The following is a 21,704-nucleotide window of genomic DNA, read 5'->3' on the forward strand; positions in this document are numbered from 1 at the left end:
CTTGTACCGCTTGATGGTCAAGTTTAAGTGACTTGTCCAGCCAGATTCCTAGGCTCTTTATACTATCCTTGGGTTCGGGGTTAGGTCCCAGACAAGCTGGCCATTTTAGATCTAAGGGGCCACTTGCTGTGTTACCGAGGATCATTAGTTCGGTCTTATCCCCGTTGAGCTTTAGATATGACTTGTCCATCCAGATGGCCACCTTTGTCAGACAAGCTTCAAGGTCGATTTTGCTACAATCTGGGTGGTTGAGGGCTACTTCCAGTTGGGTGTCATCGGCGTATGCTACTATCTTGGCTCCATATGAGAGGACCAGATCGGCTAGGGGGCTCCATTAAGTTTGAGGCAGGAGTGCTCCATGCAGGAGGCCACTTTCTCCAAACATATTTCAAAGTCAGGGGGGAAATTACGGGGGCCATTAAGAGTTATGACCAACTGTGTGTCATCCCCATAGGTGACAATTTTAATCCTGTGAGGCAGGAAGATATCAGCGAGTGGTCTCATATACACATTAAATAATGTGGGGCTCAATGAGGATCCCTGCGGGACTCCGCAGCTGGGAGCTAATGTCGGTGACATTGCGTCCCCTGAAAAAACCTGAAAGGTTCTGTTATCTAGGTATGATTGTATCCAGGAGATCACCTCATCTTGGATCCCTAGCCTTCTGAGTCTCTCTACTAGGATGGTAAGGTTGACTGTGTCGAAGGCTGAACTTTGGTGCTGGAGGATGATGGCAACTTCTCCTCCCCGATCCAAGATTTGTTTGGAGTCCTTGACCAGAGCTAGAAGAGCAGTTTAAGTACTGTGTTTAGGTCGGAACCCAGTCTGAGTGGCATGCAGGAGGTCATGCGTTTCTAAGAAGTAAGAGCGAATAGCGTTCACGTGTTTCTCCAAAAATGTTACAGTCACCTGCAACAGCGAGATTGGGCGATAGTTACCTAGGTCACCTGGGTCAAGGCTAGGTTTTTTTCAGTAGAGGCTTGACCATGGCGTGTTTCCATGGACCGGGGACTAGTCCCGTGGAGATGGAAAGATTTACAATTTCCAAAATGAATGGGAGGATCACAATTCCTGCTTTATGTATGATGTGTGGGGTGGCGGGTTCTAGAAGGGATCCTGATTTTACTTGAAAGAAAATGTCTGCCAGCTTATCCACATTCAGAGTTGCAAATTCCTTAAGCATGTGTTGTGACTGGAATGTGGGTTTGTCCATTGGTAGGAGGTCACTGGGAAGAGGGGAAATTGGAAATGCAGTATAAAGCTTTTTAGTTTTTTCCTGGAATAAATCTGCCAGTGCGTTAGTGTTCTGGGGAGGCCTCTAGGGTCAATTCAGATTTTGGGAGCTCTTGGAGTTCCTTTGCGGCGCGAAACATTGCCCTGGGAGTATTTGAGGAGGCCATAATGATGCCTTCGTAGTAGCTGGCCTGTGCTATTTGTATTTCCTTTTGATAGACTTTTATGGACTCTCTGTATTTTTGTTTGCTCATATCCTGATAGTCTTTCCTCCATTCCCTCTCCAGCTTTTTACATGTCTGTTTAAGCACTCGCAATTCAGGGGAGTACCATGGAGTCTTTTTCTCCCTGGAATTGCAGCTGGGTCGACCATATCAAGTGGAGCCTCAATCCAGCTAGTAACATTTTCTGTGGCTGCAGAGAGATTTACATTGGGTTTAGGTTTGAGATTGAAAAGGGCAGTGATCCATGAGTCTATGGGAAGTTTGGCCCAGGGGCGTGCTTTCCTCTTAATGGCTTTGAAGCCCAGGGTTCGCAAGATAGGGCTCATACTGAAGGGGATCAAGAAATGATCTGACCAGGGAATGCAGACGGGCTTGCTCATTAACAGTTCGATGTTTTTAGTAAAGATGGGATCTAGTGTATGGCCTTTCTTGTGCGTGGGCCTATAACTTTTAGAGGTCCTGGGTGAGCTCTATCGCATCCGCCTTATTGGGGTCATCCAAATGTGGGTTGAATGCTCCCATAAGAGTACTATTGGGGGACATGCCCACTAATGTGGCCGCGACCTCAGGAAGAGATTTGAGAAATTGGCCGCACCCACCTTGGCTGCTTTAAATGAGAACTCCAGAATGATGCTAAAAAAGAGACTTTCGCAGTCCAGAATTACGTTGGGTTCAACCCTACATTTAAGAGAGTTTTTGTGAATTATAGCAACGCCTCCGCCTTTCCTTTTATCACGGTCATTCCGCTGGATCGTAAAGCCAGCGGGCAGAGCTTGTACCAGATCAGGTTCAGATTTATTGTGTAGCCAAGTTTCTGTCAAAAATAGTACGTCTGGGTCCTCATCTTTCAGGAGCATCTTGATCACCAGGGAGTGTTTTGGTAGGGATCTACAGTTCATTTTAAATGTTTGGTTGTGTTGGACCGCTGGTGGTGTTTCCGGGAGCGGGCGGAAGCTAAAGGTGCACTGAGTGCACCTGGGCTCCTTGTGCAATGGGGCCATTGTATGTGGACAGTTCTTATTAATAGGCTTCTCTAACCTTAATAAATCATGGCGTGAGTAGACAATTCTACCAAAGGAGGGGGGGGGGCAGGGTTTCTGGCCCCTTGTCCCGGCCGGGCGCGAACGGGCGCAGACGGGCTTGCCTTAGGCGTGCCTTTGGCGCACCAGCAACGTGCCCGCTGCACGTTTGTGCTGACATGAGGCTTATGTGTTGGGAGACCCGAAAGCTCGTTCTGAGCTCCGCCTCCGCCCCGCCTCTACTCCCTCCACTCAAACGGAAGACAGCAGTGGAATGGGGAGCGAGCGGGGACAAGCGTTGTCAGGCTCGGTGAGTGCAAAGTGGCAGTATTAGGTTAAAACAAGTAAAACCAATCAGTGAATGCAATTTAACATAACTTTTAAAAAGAGACTCAGCTCAAAGTAAAGCGACATGAAAGATTGATCTCCTCAGGCGCAGCGCGTCCGGTCTGTAATGCGGCTTATTTGTTGGGAGGCCTGGAAGCTCGTTCTGAGCTCTGCCTCCACCCTGCCCCGCCTCTACTCCCTCCACTCAAAAGGAAGACCGCGGTGGAACGGGGAACGGGGAGCGAGCAGGGACAAGCGTTGTCAGGCTCGGTGAGTGCAAAGTGGCAGTATTAGGTTAAAACAAGTAAAACCAATCAGTGAATGCAACTTAAAATAACTTTAAAAAAGAGACTCAGCTCAAAGTAAAGTAACATGCTAGATCGATCTCCTCAGCCGCAGCGCGTCCGTGCTGGAATGCGGCTTATGTGTTGGGAGACCCGGAAGCTCTTTCTGAGCTCCGGCTCCGCCCCGCCCCGCCTCTACTCCCTCCACTCAAATGGAAGACCGCGGTGGAATGGGGAGCGAGCGGGGACAAGCGTTGTCAGGCTCGGTGAGTGCAAAGTGGCAGTATTAGGTTAAAACAAGTAAAAGCTAAAGGTGCACTGAGTGCACCTGGGCTCCTTGTGCAATGTGGCTATTGTATGCTGACATTTCTTATTAATAGGCTACCCTAACCTTAATAAATCATGGCGTGAATAGACAAGTCTACCAAAGGAGGGGGAGGCAGGGGTTCTTGCCCCTGGTCCCGGACGGGCACAGATGGGCTTGCCTTTGGCGCACCAGCGGCGTGCCCGCTGTGCGCATCCGCAACGCGTCTGGGCTGGAATGCGGCTTAATTGTAGGGAGACCCGGAAGCTCGTTCTGAGCTCCGCCTCCACCCCGCTTCTACTCCCTCCACTCAAATGGAAGTCCGCGATGGAACGGGGAGCGAGCAGGGACAAGCGTTGTCAGGCTCGGTGAGTGCAAAGTGGCAGTATCAGGTTAAAACAAGTAAAACCAATCAGTGAGTGCAATTTAAAATAACTTTTTTAAAAAGAGACTCAGCTCAAATTAAAGCGACATGCAAGATCGCTCTCCTCGGCCGCCAAGGCTCTTCATCAAGGTATCTTTTGGATCACTAACTATCACAATCATATTTTGGAGGCTATTTTGTTTTTGTGGGGAACTTTTATTTTTAGGGTCTTTCAGTGATATTTTGCGTAAGCATCACAGTTGTGTGCATTTTCATCCTGACTGTCAGGAAATATGATGATTTGACAATAATTTGAAACCTTAATGGATGCAATTTCAGGCATTTAGCATGGGCATGGTTCACATGCGAAATGTGGTAGTGTGGCTTGTTGGTTCTGGTCACAGTGTTCACTGCCTCAGAGTGGAGCATGGTGGTGGTAGAATGTTAGCATTCAAGTGGGATATCAGTTATGTGATGGCATGTGACATGTCAGTATGCACTCCTTCAGCACCTTCTGAGAACCTTTATCTTCTGAATAAATACCATGGACATCAAGGCTCCTCCATGTCATATCTTTCCATTGCAACACTGGCGGTAAATAGAACAAATGGGACCTGGAGGCCGATCACAGTCAGTGTAGCAGGTTGGTGCCAACAATCGACGAGGAGCCCTTACCTACACCCTAACCCCTGGGGTTTCCCCTTGCTAGTTAACAGACATCATTGAAGCCAGAGTTTGTTGGTAACATGTCAGCGTCAACTGCTCGAGGATTACGCTACCATGTCTGGATGCATAATGTCTATCGGTTGACATATTGCTTTGGGCATCTAATGCATTTCATCATTTCACTTGCATGCTGTCAGCAGCCATTATGATTTGAGGAAACGTGCATCATTGGAAGACTCTACCAACGATCGTGGGGAGATATTTTTTCTGGAATGTGCATTACTGAAATTCGACGACGCACACTTTCGTGAATTTGTTACCAGTATTATTGGAAGTGTTAAGGTGACATTTTAGATGTATTTTTGCCCTACAAGATTTTAAAGTTACAAACTATCTTGGCAGTTAAGGGGGTCAGACTTTTCGTAAGCGTGTTCCTATGAGTGACTCTCCATACTGATCACAGTTCTTGTTTCGGAAATTCATTTACTTTGAAACACTAAACACTACCAGACTATAGTTACCAGTTTTATTTTTTTAATTTACCAGGTCTAGAATAGTTTCTCCACCTCTTTCATGCAAAATATTGGTGAATCACGCACGAATTGAGATATATGGTACAATGTGTACTTTTTAGCGTATTTTGCGGTGTTGGAGGGTAACGAGTGTACACCTCAAAGAGGATTATTCATACTCAATCACTGTTTCAGATTTTTGGGTTAACATAATTTAAGAAATTACCTGTATTGCTGAATGCAGAGACAACTGATGAGTTTTCATATGCTATTAAGCAGTTGGAGTTAAGGTATGGGAAAAAGTTTATTCAGTGATGGGGAGGTAAGAACAAAGCGAAGAAGCAATCTGAAAGAAGAAAGTCTACACCTAACTCGTGTAGGGAATTTTAAGAGCTGTTCTTCAATTGATAAAACTGTGTGATGTGGAAGGAGAGGGGCCATTTTGGAAGAGTCAGTAAGAATATAAGCACAGTCAAGTCGGTGACTGAAGAGGTGGATAATGATTCCCAGTGCATTAACTCCATTTCTGTGCTGAGCTTAACTGAAACTCATCACAAGCAGGGGGTTTAGCCAACAGGCATAGTAAACATTGATAGAAAAGATTTATCTTATGATTGACTTATACACATGGTATAAAGTTTAGGAAATGCTTTGGTGGATGAATTGTGGGAAGACAGAAAGCTGTGTAAAGCTGATGTCCTGCTGGTGGCTACGCTGGACACAGGATTAATCTATTAAGGCATTTTGGGCCAGATATTCATTTTCAGAGCAGGCGTATCAAGGGAAAAAATTATTTTGCAGACTAGGGGGAAAGCAATCATAGACTCATCAGGAGAAGATGGGAATAAAGATTGATCCAAAGGTCAATACCCTAGTTTATGTTGTCCAGTCTAAAGAATACTGGTGGGTGAGTAGTGAAGAACAAAGACAATTTGTGCCAGGTAAGTATGTTTGTAAACTCCCTGTAAAACATCAAGACATTTTAGTGGGAATATTAACACATATGAACAAATGTAACGGTTTTAAACATCACATTATTTTGAGAGAGACCACTGCCTCCATCAGGCAGAGTGAGACATGTCTAAACACACACAAAGGGAAAGTGATACCATTAAATACAACACGGGGGAGGAGAATATTCCTGGAAAACCCTTTGGGTTCTTAAAATTGACCTCACCCACTAGATAGTGGTGTGCTTCATCATAGGGCCGCTGGCACACCATGGCGCAGACATACACTCATGGTGGAGCGCTGTACTTTTTATAAAACTCAAAAGGGGTTAAAAAATGTGCGGAAAAAGTAAAAATAAAACCCTCTCAATTTTATTATGGCCCCGCCTTGGCAGGGTTAAAATCTTGAAACCGAGGTACACTCTGGAAACTAGATCCCTGTCTCCCTATCTGCTAATATCGACATGTTTCAGCCATATTGTTGCCACTGTGGGTCATTGGCCTTCCTCAGGATAAAGATTTGTTAGATATTACCTCAAAAGAAGTTCCTCCTCCTTACTGACTATATGGAGATGATCAATAGTTTACAAGCCACACTTGCCACTAGTGACTGTGAGTATGAATATACTCACTGCTATACCATTAACAATAGAAGTAGAATTGACTATGGCTGACAATATATGAGCTTTGTAGCCTTGATAATAGAGAATGTAATGGGTGCTATACTGTTTAGAGTCACGTTCTATTGTCTATAGGGCCGCTTCACGTGGGTGTGCTTGAGATGTCATCGATGTCAGCACACATTGACACTATTAATATATGATTATGAGGTAAGTGTGCTTTCCAAAGGTGTTGGGAGTCCAGTGCTTCTAAAGCCTCTCTTCTAGCATGGGCCCAAAAGTTCGTTTGACTGTTAGCTTGAATCACTTTCCAAGTGAGTGCTTTTTCATTTATTTAGGGGGCCCATTCATAAGCATGTCAGGTACTTGAAAAGGATGCTTTGTTGTACTAGCCCTTGCTCTTGTACCCTGAATTGTAAGCAAATTTGTGCGGTTGACGTATTCCGTGGGAGGTGGAATATGGGGTGTAAGACTTTGCTCTAAGTGTTGTCCAGAAATAGACTTAGCTTTTCCGGGAATACTACTGATCCATAAGATAGCACTGAGATCAGTTTTGCTTTAATTGCTGCCAGGATTGGTTTCCAAGTTGGCGTGGGGAATTTACTTTGCAGTTTTTGAAAGGTGGCAATAAGTGAAGCAAGGCGAGGCTTTAGTGTATTTAGTTGGAGCCTGGGAGAATGGCGCTCATGGAGCGACACCCCAAGATATTTGTAGCTTGCACTCTTTTCTACTGGATTACCTTCCAGGTACCATTTTCCCTTCTTTTTATGACCATTTCCAAAAATGACTATTTTCATTTGGTCTAGATTAACTCTCATCTGGTTTATTGAACAGTGGAGATCCAGCGTGTTCAACAAGTTTTGCAGGCCAATAGGGGTTAAATTCATGAGGACTATATCGTCTGAAGATTGGAGTGATATCAGCGAATGCTGTCACAATTTTAGGGGGTTTTAATGTGCCTCATTCAATGCTTTACTCAGATCTGAAATGAAGAAGTTGAACAATGTAGGGGCACGCACACAACCTTGTTTTAGGCCTCGAAATGGGTGGCATTAGTCCCTTGTTCGTACCCGGTGCCCTGTCTACGATAATGTTCTTTATTTACGCTACAGTGATGAACTGGGTGAAGGAAAGACTTGTAATGTCGCTCCTATTAATTGTGGTCTTTACTGCGATATAAAGTCCCAATATGAGCAAGCCAGGCTTGTTGTGGAAAGTTGCTGCCAGCAGTGCAGGAGGGGCCATGCTCTACCTGACTGATCAGGGCTCACATGGTTTTGTTCTTCTTTGGTTTAGACTTTAGAGGCTTGTAGAAGTTCAATCCATTATTGTTCGTTCCTTGCACACTTTGTCTCCCAAATTGGTTTCCTATACTCTCGCTTAAGCTCAGTGAATGTAGGCAAATGAGATCCGGGCGCTTGTGCTTCTGAGTGTTGCTTTGCCTTCACTGCTTTTAGTGCCCGCTTCTGATGTTTGAGAGTGCTGTTTTACCACCTATTTTTGGCCGAGCGTTGGTAGAGCAGGCATGGCCATTCGTTTTATCTAATAAATCTTTTTTAGTCGACTAACATGGTTTTCCAGGCAGCCAGCGAAATCAGCAATTCCCCTGTGCTTTGCGGGTTGGTCTTTTTTTACTGCTCATATTTTTCTTGGGTGACTTCCATCCATCTTACCCGATTCCATTCTCATTATATATTCAACTGTATTAGCTTTTAAAGCATAGTAATGATGATCTGAAGGCCCCCCGGGATACAACTTTGTTGAAGCTCTTCAATGATTCCCTCACTACCACCCTCCAACAGCCTCTCATCTGTTTATAGCCCCTCTCTCAAATGTATTTTATTTGTTTTATAGCTCCTCTCATACCAGTGTAGGGTATTGGAACACTTTACATCATGCACACTTAAAGAGAAAATTAATCATATGTGTGTAAATCAGTGTATAGAAAATGTTACATAAGACAAAGGGGGCTAGAAAGTATAGAATTCACTTGTCATCCATATTGGTATGCAGCTGTGGTACGCGCAGGTAACAGCGGTGGGGCGGTGGGGCAGTGGGGCTGGGTAAGGGAGGATATCGAGGGATGGTGCAGAGGGAAAATTAATTTTTTATTGAATTTTCCCTCGACATCCTCCCTCGAAATCGCTCCATACCCGGCCCCACTGGCCCACCACTGTTACCTGCACGTACCGTGGGTGCTGGTATGCAATTTGTAAGAGTGCTTGGTCTGGAGAAGCACAAACTTAGGATTCAGACCGTAACACAGTAGTTAGGGTTGACTTTACTAATAAGCATTTATATTTACTCAAAAAATACCTTTTTAGCAACATTGGGATAATAAAAGACTGGGAAAAAACATACCTTTCTAACCTGCACCATGCAGTTTGCATGCAGCTCGTTGATGGCCGTTCATAGCTCATTGAGCTCGATTATGATTGTAACTTATGAACTGCACAATGACAACAGGATCTTAGTGACAAAAGCAGTAACCCACTGAGCTAAGCCCATAAAATACTGCTCTGTGATTTGCATGGTTCACGTTCTTTGAAGCAGGCATATTAACCCTCTGCACCACCTTAGATGAGTCAAAGCTGTCACTAGACAAAACTCTGATCTCCCTCCCGGAGGTATATTAATCACAAAAATTATGTTGACACTTATTGTTGCACGAAAAGTGCTGGCTATACAAGAAACTCTGCATGTAGTGCTTTTAAAACCGATGCACTGCTACGCAACCAACCCCCAGTAACAAAACTGGCCTTCCCACCCTTCTAGCCTCCTGGGGAAACGCCTGATGCCCGGTACGCCCAGTCCCGCCTTGTCCACTAGTACATCAGACATCTCAAAACTTATATTCCAAAGATAAACCCCATAAAGCAGGATCTTTTTTCAAGAAAAAAAGATAACTAATTGTTCAAAGGCCGAGTGTTTATGGGATGATTCTGGATTTTTTTCTGCCCTTGACCTTACATATGATAGGGCTATCCCATACAGAATGGACAGAAGTAAAAAAGATTAGGGAAGGGCCACCATAAATAGGGGTTCCCTCCAGTGTTATTGCCACCTTCCTCTAGCCACTGCAAGTGGTTTTCTAAGGGTGGAAGGGTGGGCCCGACAGCTGATCCCCATCGAGAAAACTGCATGACCCTGACCTCTAAATGAGGGAGGGCAACCAAGAGCAAACATACAGGACATCTGCAAATTTTGGGAACACGTCCCATTTCTGTCTTGTTCTAATTTGCTCACCAACTCTTTAGAGGAAAATGGTTTAAGAGTCACTAATGTGCTTGTTTTTATACAATTCATTTTATATTTGTTTACTTAAAACATACCTTATATTGACAAAAACAACTAGTGTAAGAACATTTTGAAAATGGATCATTGTTTTTTGGGGGAATTTTTTTATGAGAAATTAGCAACAATATCTTTCACAAGTAGATTCGAACCCCCTTTTTGTTGTGTTCTATGTACTGTACCTGTTTGGTTTTACATTCCTCTGTGCCCCTCACCCTTTCACCAAATTATGTTCACAATGTCCAGTCTGTGATGCTTTGTTCGCTTCCTGGTTCTTTTGGCTACATGCCTGTTGTAATTGCGAATGTTTATTGTATGTTTGGACATTAAAAAATAACCTTTTTGCTACTGTCTGACTTGTTCAGTTAATGCTGACTTTAAAGAGCACCTTTCCCTGATCCTTCCCTTTTACAACTCTTTGGGTACCTTCCCTGATACATTCAAGAAACCAACACTCCAATGAAACTTATTTTGGATGTTTCATTACTTGACAAAGTCCTCAACATGTAGAAATTGAAGGCATGTGTTCACCACTCTTCCCTTTAATGTACCTGTTCAGTATCGGTGGAAGCTTGCACATCTATGACCTGTGCTGTGCCTGTTATTTATGCAAATAGAGTTGCACTGTTGATGCCCATGCCAATAAAGTCCCACTGACTAAAGTCAATTAGATAGAAAATGTATTGATTTTGTGGATTTTTTTAATCAGCCCCCGAGAAACGTAACTAACATATATATATATATGTTACAAAACCCATGTTTTATGCCATGGGAATCTCATTACACATTTTCTCTATTATGTTATATCAATTTTTAACTTTCTAGGTCATGCAAATGACAGACGTGGTGAGGTAAAGAGAGCTTCAATAAAATATTCGATAATTCTCTTAATATAGACAGAATGGAATGTTGTAAATTACAGAATTTATATATGAATCATGATAATTTTATGTGTGGTGAAAAACACCACCTCTAGGCCAGTGGTTCCCAAACTTTTTTGACCCGCAGCTCCCTAGATGTATTGTCTATTGGCCGTGGCTCCCCACTATGTTACATTTTTTTGGGAGGGTGGGATGGGTGTAATCCCGGCCCCGGCAGTACTTCCATTTGCCTCCCTGAAAATAAATGCCTTTTTTAGAGAACCCTTTCAAACTTTTTTATCCCACTTACAGTATTAGATAGCACCCCTATGTATGTTGTCCCCATTGCCAAAGTGTTTCTGCGTTTGAATATTTGCATGCACCTCCATTTCTACCTATGTCATACGTGCCAACACACCTGTCTCAGTAGGGTGACTCACGCTTTTTAAACGAAATACAGCTTTATTTTAGCTGTCTCCTCCCTAAAATTGCAGCCAATTCAATGCAAGTCAAATAAATTCCTCTGATTCTTTTTTTTTTTACGTATTATTTCTTGCTTCTAAATGATGGCAGTATGCCGTATAGGGTGTTTTACTTCCCTGTGCTCACAGAGAGAGCATGCCTGACTGGAAATGTGTGTATACTGGAAGAAATGTGCACTGGAAGTCCCTATGGTTCAAGTACACATGTCACTACTTAATAACACTTGGGGCCCGATGTTAATGGCGGTCGGACCGCAACTGATGGCTCATCGGTTGCGGTCCGACCGCCATCTGCTCCTGCGGTCTGACCGATGCATTACAATGTGTGTGGTCGTGGCAGCAGGCAAAGGGACCGTCCAACGCATTCTGGCAGACCGCATATTTCTTTAGTGACGGCAGCTCTGTCGTCGGGATTATGATGTCGGGTTCCAACAGCCAATCCATGTCGGCCTTTCCGGCATAAAAAGGCTGTCGGAAAGCGACACTGGGGGCCCCTAGCAGGGCCTCCTTCTCCCTAGCCCTAAGCATTGTGGCCTGGGGGCACCTATGGTGCCTCCCTAAACATCCCTGCACAATGTAGCAGGCACCACATGGTGCCTGCCACACAGTGCATGAATGTTTACAAACCTCCATTTGTCAATGGAAGCTTATGCTGCGGGCCTTTTCTGCCCGCAGTACAAGCTTCCATTGACAAATGGATGTTTGCAAACACCCTATGGGCGGTCCCTTCTGAATACTGCAGTCGGAACCTCCGACCTAAGGTTCATCGGTTTCCAATCCACATCGGTGTTATCCCGATATTGTAATTAGGCCCTTAGTGTGTTTGAGAGTCAGGACAAGTTAACTTTCCTGATAACTTGCATTGGTGTAAAATGCATTTGCAAAAAAGCGAAACTATAAATGAGTCTAACAAAATAAATCAGGCGTCTTCCACTTAATTTAGGAGTGTTGGAACTTGAGGATCCAGTAAAATATGGAGGCTATCTCGCTAGAAATGCCATCAATTAAGCACTACGTTTCCAGCTTCAGGCATGTCACTTACAAATCATCAACACCATGCTTTTAAGTCTAATTAGATTAACTGAAGCCAACAAACCCTTCAACATGAAATGCATTAAAGTGCTTGGTGCGCGGCTCCCCTGGCTAGGTTTGACGGCGCACCAGAGAGCCACGGCGCACAAATTAGGAACCACTGCTCTAGACACATAAGATTGCTGTGCTGTGGGGATATGTATTTTGCCCCCACATGCAAACCTGTGCCCGGGGAAGTTGGTGGAGAAAACTGGTTGGCATAAAAGAAATGAGAATTGCCATAGCATGTCCTGTGTTTGGTGAGATACATTGGTGGCCTGCGATGGCTACGTGATGGGTTTAATCAGGATTAGAAGAGTATATTAGAATTGTAAATACAAATGATTGGCACTTACAGATCACCTACACCTACCGTGTTGTTTTTAGATTTGAAATTGGCAGTAGAGGATGGAAGACTGGCCTCCATAACATATTGGTAGCCGAATGCTATTAATTCCAACTTGCATAAAAAATTGATATCCTCTGTCTATAGTATTCTTTAAGGAGAGACTAAATGTGCAATAATACAGTATTCTATCCCAGAAATACTGTGATGGATTACCACCATAAGAAATTTGGTGGTAATACCTCACACACCAATGATGAGCTCCCCCCTCAAAATATTCACTCCCTAGGCCTCCATTAGAGTAGAGTGGCTAAACTGGTGCTTAAATGCTATGGAACAACTTCATTTTGTATAAGACTGGCGCCAAGTTGTTGTGCCTAACTAAGTGTTTTGTGCTGAAGTTGGGAAATAACGGGCACAAAGGTTTTCACACTCATGCACATGGTTATATCAATTAGCACTAATTCAGGGAGTTTGTGTTGTTTGTGCTCCGCGTGCAAGAACATGCAGAAAAGCTTTGTGTCCCCTTCCAACGCTCGTGCCCAGTTCTCATATAGTCCCATTCCCAGGACAGCCTAACTCCGGAAACGATACCGCCGCTTCTGGCTGCAGTAATAAGGCATGCTTCGGTGGGCTGTGGGTTCTCCCACATGCAGCTCCGGGTAACAGCAGTGTCAGGCTCTCACCTTTACAGCACTTGGTGGCGCTGTTGAACTGGTAGCTGTTAGCGCAGCAGGGTGCAGGAGTGCTTCCACAATGGCTGTCGTCGATGCAGGAGTCCCCGGCGCCGCTTCCGCTGCCCTCCGTGTTGCACAGGCATGGGCCGGCATTGCACTGATGGCCACTGGTGCAGTCCGAGCACAGCAAGCCTGTGTCAAGAGAACAGCAAGCGTTACCACCATACAGCTGTAGCCCCTCAGCCATCCCACAAATCAGCAGTATCCGAGAAAGCTTCCCTCCCCCTCCCACCACCAGGGCTCGTGGGGCTGCTTCACATGCTCCACACCTGGGCGAATACACTCCGGCCTCCTAGATGGTCTGTAATTTCCTTGTGGGCTTATAGCTCAGTCTATGCTGTGGAGTTTTGGGGTATGTCCCATGTCCTCATTAGGTCTCGCCTGAGCCAGCGCTTTAGCGCTGCTCTCGCGAGAGCTTTTGTAAATGGTGGATCTGGAAGTGCAAACGAGTGCTTTCAGGCCTCCAAATACAGTGCAGGTGCGCCGGGCGCGCGCACCATTTGGCAGCCTGCACACCATTTGCTTTCACTTTCGCGGCCGCACGGCCGCTTTGATGTTTGATCGCAATCGCGATCACTTTCACTTTCGCGGCCGCACGGCCGCTTGTTCCACATTAGTTTAACCTTCCAAAGCTCACCATCCATTTTAAGAACTGGCCTAGCTTTGTAGTCACAAAAAGTTGTCAGGTTTTCTTTCCAGTGAAGGTGCTTCGTTGTTTGACATCTGTCAAGCACTTACTGCTTTGCACTAAAGCCGATCAGAAACCCACTGAAATCCAACAGATCGCTATGGCTCTATGGTGGTAAGTGAGAGAGACTCACTTCAATGCTCCAACCTCGGGTAAATGAGCACAGTTATTCGCCTTTCTCTTGGACAGAACTGCCAAAATGTGACAGCAGCACCCGGTGCTGGACGGAAGTAACCTCCGGCTCTCCCACGAACAGAGCCATGTCAACCCGCTTGGCCCCGAGACGGTTTAGTTCCCAACAGCTACAAAGATACATCCCATTAACTTGTTTCACAAAATTAACCATGTGCCAAGCATTCCTGGCTAATACTGGTTCCTCCGTATTAAACATCGTGGCTATTAGAAATCATACCAATGCATCAAAACTCCTACCAGGCAACACCCACCACCCAAGGCAACTGTATTAAGGTGCTGGCAAATGAGCCAGCAGGGCTTCCCAACACAAGCTCACTGCCCAACCAAATAAAGTAATAAAGCTCCATCGGCTGGCCAGGGCAGGACTTGGGGGCACAGCGCTGGCCTGGTTAGAGTCATTCCTGTCGGGTCGCTCGTTTCAGGTCTGGGATGGCAGCTCCCGTTCTGACTCCCTTCCTCTGACAAGTGGGGTTCCCCAGGGTTCCTCACTGAGTCCAACCCTTTTTAATGCCTACATGGCCCCTTTGGAGGATATAGTTGCCCCCTTTGGCATTAAGATTGTGAGCTACGCGGACGACACGCAACTGGTCGTCTCGCTCTCACACCTAGACCAATGCCCAGATAATCTTCTGCACTGCCTCCAGAAAATCCACCTCTGGATGTGCGACTCTTCACTCAAACTCAACGGGTCCAAAACAGAAGTTATGCTGATGGGCAAGAAATGGTCAACAATTCCACCATCCGTTTGGCCCGATACCATGGGTGAGGTGCCCGCCCCCAGAAAAGAAATTAAGAGTCTGGGGGTCTGGCTTGAACCAGACCTATCCATGAAAACCCAAGCTACCAAAACAGCTGGAACCTGTTTCGGACTTATGAGGTCAGTCCGCAAGATCCTTCCTCTGCTTCCCCCTCCTTCTAGAAAACTCCTGGTTCAAGGACTGGTTCTTGCACGACTGGATTACAGTAATGCTGTCTACTTAGGAGCCCCTGAAGCTACTCTGGGCAAGCTGCAACGAACCAAAAAATGCAGCTGCTCGGATGCTGATGGGCCTTCCCTCCAGATCCTCCGCCAGACCGGCACTTAAGGCACTTCATTGGCTGCCAGTGCGAGAGAGGATCGAGTTCAAGGCTATGTGCATCGCGCACAAGCTCCTCAATGGACAAGGCCCCTCGATCCTGGGAGACATGGTTACCCCGTACAAAGCCTTGAGATCTTTGCGCTCGGACAATGAGCGACTGGCGAATATCCCCAAGTTTAGGAGGGCACGTACCGGAGGTCGTCGCTTCTCAGTAAAGGCAGCCACCCACTGGAATTTGCTCCCCCGTAGTTTGCGTTTGGAACCCTGCTATCTGCGCTTTCGCAAGCAGCTCAAAACTCTGCTTTTTCCCAAATAAAAAGGTTCTCTTCTCCCTTTCCCCTCTTAGCCAACCTTACAGGTTTATAGCGCGGGGATGCCTCCGGGTCACCAGGCGCTCTACAAATCTTTAAATAAATAAATAAATAAATAAAGCTCTCCTAAACTCCAAAATCAACAAAATTAGTTACCCTACGCCACACGAAATATCCTGCTCCGTGCCGTAACCATAGTTTACCCCCTTCCCCCCATAAAAGGATCCGGGGCCGTCACTCACCTTGTCGGACAACTTCGTGTTGGGATTAGGCTAGCCTTCTTGGGACAAAAACTTTATTCGGAAATCAAACCACAGCCGTGACAAGCTGCAACCACAATCAAGGCCCTAGCGGAAATTTGTATACAAAACGTGCTCAATTTAAAAGCGTGGCTGAGCTTGTTCATTTATGAAGCACAGATGGACAGAATGCAAAGTCATACCGGGTCACAAAACTGGGTTCAATCCATCGTTTTTTGCTCAGAACGCCACCCCGGTTTGGACCAAGCCATATGCAAATCAGTCTTCACCAGGCTTTATGTGGGATATAAACTTCAGGGGGGTGTGGGATTACAATGGGGCCTGACCAATGGAGTCACGGATGTGGCTTAAAACACCCAAGCTAAAACAAGCATGTGCAATACAATAGGTCTCGCATTGACGCAAGTTTGAGCTATTGGCATTGCACATAACAATGCCTTTTATTTTTGATTTCTTTTTAAAAACATAAATAAAAGGAATTGTTATTTACAATACCAATAGCTTAAACTCTCGTAACTGCGAGACCTATTGCATTGCAAATGATTGTTGTCTATGCTACAGAGGCGAAGTGCTTCTGGTCTAGTGCCTGAGCAGAAAGCACCGCCACAGCAAGCGCCACCCAGTGGTGTGACGTAAAAGGATGGGCGCTCCGGCAAAATGAGAGAAGGGCTCCAGAGTCTCTTTTAGCTAGGAGGTGGACGAGCCACTGAAAACTCGAGCCAGGCTCGAGTCTGAAGCCCGGCCCAGCTCGAGGTCCTGCTGGAACATCGAGCTCATAACAAGCTGAGCTTTCTTGTGGCTTCTGCTTGCACCTTCCTTTAAACAGGGTGTGACTTTACGGCCAGAGCTGCCAACTTTAGAACTGGGGAACCAGGTTCGAGTGTCGTGTCGGCTCAAAATCCAGTGATCCCAAGCAAAGCACTTAGGGCTAGATGTACGAAACATTTTTCCTGTCACAAACGTCCCGATTTGCAGAAGCGGGTGTATAAAACAGGAATAAAGCTTGTTGAGATTTACAAATCCCAAATTGCTATTCTGTAACTTGTTACCAAGTCACAATTTGGATTTTGCGATTTGGTATTTGGAAGGGGCTTGTTGAGGGCGTCCCTTCTAAATTCCAAATTGGAATGGAATGTATTGTTTTGCGCCTGAAATGCAGCCACAAAACATTTGCAATTTAAGGCCCCCTTCCCCTTTAAGAATGGTTGGTAAAATATTTTTTAAGGGCAGGCAGGCAGTGGTTCTACAGATCACTTCCTACTCTTAGAAACTTTTTTTTAAAAACTATTTTTAAATGCATTCCGTTTTCCTTTAAGTAAAACAGGCTGACTCCAGCAAGCCAACATCTCTGTGATGGCTGCGATTCCTAATGGGTCGCAAATTGCGGCCTACGTCAATAATATTCATGAGGTAGGTCTATCTGTGGCCCACTACGAATAGCTAATGAAACTCAAAAGACTTTCAAACATTAGAAATTGTGATTAGGAAATTGCTATTCATTACTTTCCTACGTCTAGCCCTCTAGTACCAGCACGAGACATAGCATACTATAATAATTCCAGAAATTATGGGAGATTACTGTTGCATAACAGAAGTGTCACCTGGGCCTAATAAAATGGTGCGGAATCGTAAAGCTTAAACGCTCGTTAGCTGATACAAGCAGTCCTATGGGTTTGGTTCGTAAAGTTTGTGATTGCAGAATGTCCTACATAGGAAGAGTAATAACTAACTAAAGGTGCGAGAGCAGCACAGAAATGTCAAATGGCTCCACTCTGAATTCTGGCCCCTGTGATCTGCAGTTTCAGAACATCTGGAGCGAGCTTACAAAGCTCCAAACACTGCTTGCACAATGACAGATGTCGTCTTCAAAAATTATCTCAGTTAAAATATAGGGACTTACCTTTTGGATTCACTGTAGAAAAGGAGAGAAAAGGTTGAGAGGTTGCATGAATAACTTGCGAAAAAAGAGTGTAGTCTACATTACCTGCACATACTTTGGTAGAAAGCTTAAAGCCTGCATTATTTGCATAAGTAACATTATGAAGTATATAGGCTACTTTACCTGCACAACCCCATGATTATAAAGCAGTTAGCATGCATTAGTTTCACAGCACAGCGTGCATTACTTGAATGAATAGGCCCCAGTATTAAGCACAGCCTTCTTTTAACTGCACAGGCATCCTGTGTGAAGTTCAAAGGCTGCACTATCTGCCGAGGCCCCGGAATAAAGCACATAACCAGCATGTACATTGGGCCCTAACATGGGTAAAACAAAGATTTGTTCATGCCCTTGGAATGTAGGTATCCATGCCTCCTTTGTTTTACGATCTCAGTGTGGTATGTATCTGAAATTGGTTGAAATTAGTTTGTCTTCATTTCTTCACCGGCAAAAATGTTCTCTTGCACCACTAGGTGTCACTATTGTAATGATTCTAGTCACCGGGTGCCTGTCACCTATTGCTTGAGAAGAGTATTTTGCAAAACGACAAGCGGGAACTGCGAACTGCCCACACCAACATATACCTTCTCCCTGGCCAGTGCATGGTCCTCGTTGGGTGCTTAGCCTCACTTTGTTATCTTCATATGAGCCGAATCACTGGCGGTACCAGAAGGACAGTACCTGCAACTCGTGCTGCACCGGTTAGTCCTAGAGCTGTTATAGGGACTTTCAGCCTTCGCTCTTCACCCTGGGCCTGGTCTGTCACTTGCATTTTTATTCCTCCCACTACAGCATACATCGTGGAGCAATTAGTCAGCCCGCTTGAGTCATTGGTTAATTTCACTGTGAGTGACGGCCTTCTGCTCTTTCACAAGGAGCACATAGACACACAAAGTAGTTCCCTTGATGCAACTGGCTACAATGACAGAGTATTTTTAAGACAAAAAAATATGTTTGCTTTGAGGCTTCTTTTTAACATCTTGGCAAGGGACAGGAAGTTCTCCCAGTAATAAAGATTTTAAAAAGACGATGATGAAACAAAACAGCCAAAATGCAGGTTGCCAAGGTCACACCTACAGGCTTCCATCTTTAGTGATAACGCTTTCTGCACTATTATCACTATTGCAGTTGATGGCCTGGACCTGCACTGTTAGTATAACTGTCTGATTCTGTATTCTCTGTAATTGAGCAGCAGCATTTCTGTATGAACTTTTATGATTTGTCGAGGTATATGCCTTCAGTGATTTAGAGGTTTGTATCGCTTTTCTACTGTGCTCTTACAAAGTCGAAACTCAATCATCACATATGAATGAGAATAACATAAAAGGCGCTTATAGAAAATTGGACTGAAGAAAGTTTCTATATACGTTTTGATAAATGTTCAGATTTATTTAACCACTGATAATACATATGGCACTTTAGGAAATATTTTGCCACAATTTTTTACAGACCTCTTTAGTAGGGTAAGTCACAATAAACTAGGCCTGGGCGGAGTTCATGGAGTTCCCCTACTCGAAATTCCGTGCAGTGACAAAAAACTCTGCCAAGATACGTGGAGTTCCGCGAGCAGCGGAGAGTGTTACCACGCGCTGTTCGCACTAACTTTTAGCACCTGGTGTTTGTCCCGCGCTGTAAAATGAGCGTGAACAACATTAAGCACAGCGCAAGAGGGTGTTGCTTCCTTCTGCAGCTTGAGTAGCTTCCTCAACACGAACGGAAGGTTTCTCAACGCAAGCGGTAGCGACCATCCATGGCCACCAGCGTTGAGAAATCTCGCTGAGAAGCGGTCTCGCGTTGGATTTTCCACGCTCACCAACTTACCGTGGGCGAGCGTGAGCTAGGACAAAACTAGAGCAAGTTTTTTGAAACTCTACAAGATTCGCGGAGCACGAAAAACTCTGAAAACTCTGTGAACGGAGCGGAGTTCACTGCTCAGGCCTACTATAAACCCTGGAGAAAGAAAAGCTTCTGTAGCACACAGGGTTGCCGCCTTTCTCAGAGAGAAATACTGGCCACCAGCTCAATTTTTAAGATTTTGCAAAGGCCCGGACATGATTATTAAGTAGAACTTTATATGAAATTGTCCGTATTAATTTATAACATGGCCGTTCTGCCTTTATGTATGTTAATTATCAGTCAGGGGTCTTCAGGCAGACGGTAATCACATTTTAAAGTGTTTTCGTCCATCATTTGCTGTTTCAACTAATTTCTGATTAAGGGGAAAAAAATACAGTCTTTAGGGGATCTTTGGTTCAACCTGCACAGCACGTGCAAAATGTCTTGAAAAAAAAAATAAAAAAATTAAAAGAGGCTTATAGGCCTCCGTTTACTTATCATTGTTTGGCTTTCTTGTTATTCTCATTTCCTTGCTTTCTATTGGTTAGCAGTTATTGGCATTCTTGTTGCTCTCATTTCTTTGCTTTCCATAGGTTACTGCAAGCGATTTCCTTTTGGTTTCTTGTCTCCCTTTGTCTTCCTTCGTGTGCTTGTGTTTTCTCTGCAGCATGGCTCAAGTACCTTTTCCTTTTGGAGTGTTCATTCAATGCTTTCTTGCTGAAGCTACTTTTTTCTTTGTAAACAAGCACTTTCTGCTACTGCATGTTTTTTTGTAGCTGTGCTTCTTTGTTCTGCTGTATTTAAGCTTTAAAGCTACTTTTTGTTATCTGTGCTTCTTTGTACTATTTATGATCTCTGCCTGTTTTACTGACTTTTGCTGCGAGCACTACAGTATTTTTAATTTCAAAGTTAATGTTCGTTGGGCGCGGCAGACTTGTTTACATAGACACGATACATCTCCCTCCTCCCAGCTTCCAGCTGCCGAGAGCAGTGCAGCTCCTCCGCTAAGGCAGAGGAGCGTTGCCCTACTGCGCAAAAATGACAAATAAAATGACAATAACGTGTGCTTATCATTTAATTTTCCCATTGCATGCAGTAAGTGGCCTGCGTGCAGTGTGGGGCAGGATGGGGCTGGCCAGAGCAGGGGAGGAGTGGTTCGCACTCCCAAAGTACGCATGAACTCTTTGGCCAATCCTCTTGGGCTGATCAAACAGTTCATGCGCACTTTGCATGTTCTCCACCAGGCTGCATCCATGGCGCTCAGACCATTCACAATGCTGCATTGCAGTATTGTGATTGGCTCAGGGGAGCCTGTGTGCCGGGTGCGTCCTGCTGCCAGGCCGAACTGCAGAAAGGAAGAAAGAAGAGTACGCAGGGGAAGTGGCGAGCAGCCGGGTGTTCCAAGGTACATTTTGTTTTGTTAATTAACTCACATCACCCTGTCCCACCACCCCCATCAGGTAGCACTCCTTGTCATCTTGCATCAGGGAATTTATAAGGTAACAGTCACTGAAAGTAAGTATCTGCCATCTACTCAGAAGCAGGAGAGGAACAGTGTCTGGTGTTGAGGAAGGCATCAGTCTTTCTGTGACAGGAATAGCTCACTCGTAGTAGGTGATTGGCTGCTTTTTAGGTCTCGCCTAGCTATTGCGTAGCAATTGCTATGCGAGACTATAGTAAGGGGCTCCCAAAAGTGCTCCCAAAAGAGGATTGCATGGCGAGCACGCGCACAATCACGTGCATCGTGCCGCCATGCAATTCATTTGTTATCGTACTTCAAAGGGTCCGCTCCCCCGCCTGGAATGCGCGCCCCCGCCAAGCGCGCGCCACGCTCCGCCGGGCTTGTCTTGTTTTCTCTCGCATTCTTTCTGCCTCATGGTAAATATCATTCGTGCTCCAAGTCTGGCCCTCTAAGTTTTCCGCTTCTCTTCTGGTTTTGTTTTGTTTGTTTTCTTTATTATGTGAGCCGGATAATCTTACTTGTGCTCAGCCAGGACAAAAGTAGAAGGCTTTCGATAAAAACTTTATCCGGTAACGTGAGCCTCCCTAGGATGGCAGTCGAGTTACTAACCCTGAGCGTGGAAATGAAATAATTGGCATCTT

At 45.1% G+C, this 21,704-nt stretch overlaps 1 protein-coding gene and 1 long non-coding RNA gene across 2 annotated transcripts in view; one reads left to right on the forward strand and one right to left on the reverse strand.

Moving 5' to 3' along the window:
- LOC146857247 (uncharacterized) overlaps positions 1–13,665 on the reverse strand; it is a 41,984-nt gene extending 28,319 nt beyond the window's left edge. Inside the window, exons 1-2 of the long non-coding RNA XR_014979882.1 lie at positions 13,563–13,665; positions 13,243–13,425 (exon numbers count right to left, since the gene is read on the reverse strand). This is a non-coding gene — a long non-coding RNA (uncharacterized LOC146857247). The remainder of the gene's footprint in view (positions 1–13,242; positions 13,426–13,562) is intronic.
- Positions 1–21,704, forward strand: part of LOC146857246 (pancreatic secretory granule membrane major glycoprotein GP2-like) — a 606,316-nt gene that overhangs the window by 61,670 nt on the left and 522,942 nt on the right. The window lies entirely within an intron of this gene.

This window comes from Triturus cristatus, chromosome 3_2 (assembly GCF_964204655.1).
Source record: "Triturus cristatus chromosome 3_2, aTriCri1.1, whole genome shotgun sequence".
Classification (NCBI taxonomy): domain Eukaryota; kingdom Metazoa; phylum Chordata; class Amphibia; order Caudata; family Salamandridae; genus Triturus; species Triturus cristatus.